Genomic DNA, 4,985 nt, shown 5'->3' on the forward strand with positions numbered 1-4,985 from the left:
CTTTCCACTACTCAGAAAAAAATGATTAGTGTTTTCTACTGTATAATCCCTTAGTCTTTAGATCATTCTGTCATTTTCTATGATTGTAATCTAATGAATAGATATTTTTTTTCCAAATATGCATTCTTTACCATCCACAGAATGCATTACCACAATCTTTTAGATACTTGGCTGTATTTCCTTGCTATTATTGCATCCACTGCCATCATTTTCAATGATTACCCCATTCTATCTTGCTCAGGTCCATTTTTTGTCCCCGCTTACTGGCTATGAAATTCTTCATCTAGTATCACCAGTGTGAGGTCTCCTAGCTTCACAGCATTCAGTATTCTTTCTGGCTATAATGCCTTTGTCACATCCATAACCCTCAGGAGGCCTGGATGCCCTCACATCTCTTCTTGACTCTAATGGGTCCTTGGTTCTCCCACAAGGTTATGAAGGTACTCTAGATGAGGAGGTAAGGGTCACACCCAAGTTGGAAACTGGACATGTTGTGGAGTGGTGCAGGTAGGATGAAAACATGGGAAAGAATGGTTGAGGGTGGTAAGGGGAATAGAGGAAAGCTTTATAGTGGCAGTACCAGTGGGAAACCAATGGCATTCAATGCAAGTGTGAAATAAGAATCACTAATGTCTGGTTGCTAAAACGTAAAATAGTTTGGAAAACCATGTTGAAAAAATTACAAAAACGTGCTAGATTGAACTCTAAAGTTAAGATATTTGGCTGTTTTCTGAGCTGTTGAAATAGCAACTTCATATTGTTCAACCAAATGAATAACTATAAACCTAGAGATTAAAAATGTGTTGCTTATCTTTTGCTTTTATAATCTAGGTTTACTTTTTTTAATGTGTTTTCTATACATTATCTTTTTTTTTTTTTTTTTTTTTTTAAAGGAAAGACAGAGAGAAGGAAGGAAGGATAGAAGGAAGGAAGGAAGGAAGAAAGGGAAACATTTTTAAACATTTTCTTGTTTTATTGTATTCTGTTTCTCCGTTTTTGTTACATGGGCTGGGGCCGGGAATCGAACCGAGGTCCTCCGGCATAGCAGGCAAGCACTTTGCCCGCTGAGCCACCGCGGCCCGCCCCTCTATACATTATCTTTTGTTAACTTTTTAAAATTACAGTTACATTATGAATATCTTTGCTTATCATTCACACAGATCTTCATTATTCTTCACCACACTAATCATAATAATAATCATCTAGATGTATGATTAGGTATTTAATGTTGAGCTTTACTACTAGGTGGAAAAGTACATAAAGGCAGGGTCTGTGTTTTATCCCAGAATATGGCAGAGTACCTGGATGCTGTTAAATGAATATTTGCTAATTGAATAAATGAACACATTCATTTCTGAAAAGAATTCTGACTAATGATGAAGATTTTACTTTAATATCAGAATTTTAAACCAAGTGACATTTGCATCTTTCAGTAGCCTTGGTGCATTCCTTTATAATTATTTTTCTTTGTTCTCTTCTGGTACTACAAAGCCAATGAAGAAACAAAATTACTCTGAGGTGTCTGGATTTGTGTTCTTGGGTCTTGCTACTTATAGACCAATGCAACATTTACTCTTTGCCTTGTCTACCATTTTATATGTAATGATTGTTCTGGGAAACCTCATGGTTGTGTTTACAGTGGCATTTGATCCTCATTTACATACTCCCATGTACTTCCTCTTAGCCAATCTCTCATTTATTGACTTGTGTCTTTCTACTGTAGCAGTCTCTAAGATGATTTCTCATTTGTATTCTGGACATAGAACTATATCATTCCAGGGGTGTGTCCTGCAGATATTTGTCCTTCATGTCCTGGGTGAATCTGAGATGGTGCTGCTCATAACCATGGCCTTGGACCATTATGTGGCCATCTGTAAGCCCCTCCACTACCTGATCATCATGAGCCCACAGATGTGCATTTTGCTTCTATCTGGTGCTTGGCTTATTGGTCTCATTCACTCCATGGCACAATTAGCTTTTGTTGCCCATTTGCCTTTTTGTGGCCCCAATAAGATAGCTTTTACTGTGATCTTCCTTTGTTTATCAAACTTTCCTGCACAGACACCTACGCACTGGAGTTCATGGTCACTGCCAATAATGCGTTCATTTCCATAGGAACCTTCTTCCTATGGATTATCTCCTATGTCTTTATCCTGCTCAGTGCATGGAAATGCTCTTCAGCAGTTTTGTCTAAGGCCTTCTCTACTCTGTCAGCTTACATCAATGTAGTGGTCTTGTTCTTTGGACCCTGCATCTTTATCTATATGTGGACATTTCCTACAGTGCCAGTAGATTAGTTTCTTGCTATTTTGGACTTTATGATCACACCCATCCTGAATCCTGCCATTTATACATTAAGGAACAAGGACATGAAGATGGCAATGAGGAGATTGAAGAGTCAGCTACTTAGTTTGAGGAAGATCTCTTAAATACCAAAAAGGAACCCAAATTACATTGTGCATAGTCTAACAACTTCAAGTCAGACTCATTCTTAAGTAATAATTATATTCAAATGAAAGTTTACCCAACAGATACTTAGGGTGTTTAATGTAAAGTTAATCTTATTGGAATTCTGTGGTAATTGTTCTAATTTAGGAAGCCAAATATCATGGATAATTTTACCCAAAGTGAGTAATGATTTATTTTATTTCATGTTTATTGCTCTCTTCTAGGCTAGTTTAATTTAATGTAAGACATCAAATGCAGAGTGTACATTATTTGAGTGCTATATATTTTTAATAATCCACAGATAAGCTCTAAAATTATTAAGATCCACAGACAAAATTCTTCTGGTCACAGAACACTATTGAAGTTGATATTTTCCTCATAAATGGTTTTGAAACATTCCATATAAAAAGATAAATTTACTCTTCAGTGTTTTTCCTTTGAAACAATGCTGTGCATGTTCCATTTCAACTTACTTTTTGTTAATTACATTATTAATTATATTGAAATATTCACTGAATAATATTGTAAAAGATCCACTTTTATTGGTTTAAATATGTTTCATCTCATTTCACCTTTTTTCAATATTCAGAATAGAATATTTATTACGATGCTATACTTGATTATCATATTAACACTCTATTGAAAAGTTTTTTTGCAGCTGCATTGCAGTCCTAATAAATATTCAGAGAAATTGATAAAATGCATATATACAGACTTGACTCTTTTGTAAATAAGGCCTTAGATATTAGAAAGTCTGAATTCAAATTAATTAACATAGAAGTAAATCAAATTTAGAGAGCAGTATGAAATATACAATTCTTCTTTGATTTAAATATATATATCAATAATTAGAATGCAAAAATATTCATAGGACGGCCTAAAATTTGAAAGAAGGAACAACAGAGCAGTGGCAGGGGATTTAACTGAAGATTTATAAGAAGGTATATTAAGAACAGATTGACTAATGGTTAGAGGAGATACAAGAGGAAGAGCTGCAGAGACAGTGTGTTTTCTGGATTTAATCTATGCATACTGCTCTTACTTTTGTTTGCTTTGTTTTATTTCTAATGACTCAAGCTCTTTATCCTGTTAACTTTTGAAATTGTGACTCAATGTTTATGAATAAATCAATTCAAGAATATTTTTTTGAGCTTGAGTTCAGATGTTTATCTGATAATTTCATGGTATTTTTATTATCCAGCAACTACACTGCCCAAATATTTGCCAACTAGTTTTCTGTACTGTGTTGCATACTCTCTTCTGTTTTCATGACGTGGGTTCCAAATTTTTATTGTATGATGCATGCAATAATAATATATCTACATAAATTAGGGAAATTTTTTGTAAATCTTTGCTTTGTATCCAGAAAATTGGGTGAACTTCATTGAGACAACCTTAAGATAATTTTCTGGCCTGAAAATCTGTCATCCAAAATTCTTTCTTACTTATACATCAGTGATATTTTTTATCATTAATTCAAAGCTTTATACTCTATAATGCTTTTTAGTGAATGTAACACCTTACCATATTTAATTGATTAATAAGTATTTCATTTTTACAAAGACTTTGCATAAGAAACAGAAAGAATTCTCCCAAATTCTTTAACTTGAATATAAAGGTTACAAGATGCAGTTGGTTCAGTACTTTCGAGCATAAATTCAAAACCACAATAAAAATGATTTCATCTCAAATCACAAAGTATTTGACATGCTGGGAGGGCAAGAGTTGATGTTATTCTCTCTTCAGAGAAAAACTACAATAAATACAATATCAAATACAAATGTCAAAGCAATATTCACTAATTCCATCATAATAAATGCATTTAAATCCTCTTGGGAATCAGATACATAATAATTAAATCAATACATAGATATTAGTTTATCTGACAAATAGTGATGGAGTACTATCTGAAAATTTTCATCACAACTCCCAGGTAAATACCAAGATGAAGAGGACATGAATTCTACCATCCAGAAATTTAAAGACAAATGGGGAAAGAAAGAAGTGTCACTAATATAAGGCAGAAAGTAGTGAAGTATGCAGAAGAAGTGCAATTTAGATGAAGAAATGATTGGATTACTTGAAGTCATTGAGAAAAGTCATTGTACAATTGTAAATGGGTATGAAGTTGATCACAGGGACATAAAGAGAAAGACATTCTGAGCACAAACAAAGCTCTGTGTGAGAAAAATATATTTGGCATATACAGCAAATCTAATAGGTTGGTGTGATGGGAGAAAAAGGTTTACAAAAAGAATAACAAAAACAGAGAGAGAAAGAGAGACATAGGAGGAAAGACAGGAGACAGAGAAGAGAGAGAGAGAGAGAGAGAGTGCCCAGAGAGCCCATTATTGATAATCCCTGAACCTAACTCAAGGTGAGTTGGACTTTATTGTGTAGATTTTGGAAAATATCTTAAAAATTTATTAGCAGATGGGACCAAAAGAACCATGTCTCAGGAAGTTTTTCCTAGCAAGAAGTAAGATGTGATTAAGGGAGGAAATTGCAGGAGGCAGCAGAAGCCGGACATGAAGTGA

General features: G+C 34.1%; 1 pseudogene; it reads left to right on the forward strand.

Moving 5' to 3' along the window:
- The first annotated feature begins 1,494 nt into the window (after positions 1-1,494).
- Positions 1,495-2,429, forward strand: LOC143654980 (olfactory receptor 4F15-like; annotated as a pseudogene).
- Positions 2,430-4,985: the final 2,556 nt, after the last annotated feature.

The sequence above is a fragment of the Tamandua tetradactyla genome, chromosome 14 (genome assembly GCF_023851605.1).
Source record: "Tamandua tetradactyla isolate mTamTet1 chromosome 14, mTamTet1.pri, whole genome shotgun sequence".
Lineage (NCBI taxonomy): Eukaryota > Metazoa > Chordata > Mammalia > Pilosa > Myrmecophagidae > Tamandua > Tamandua tetradactyla.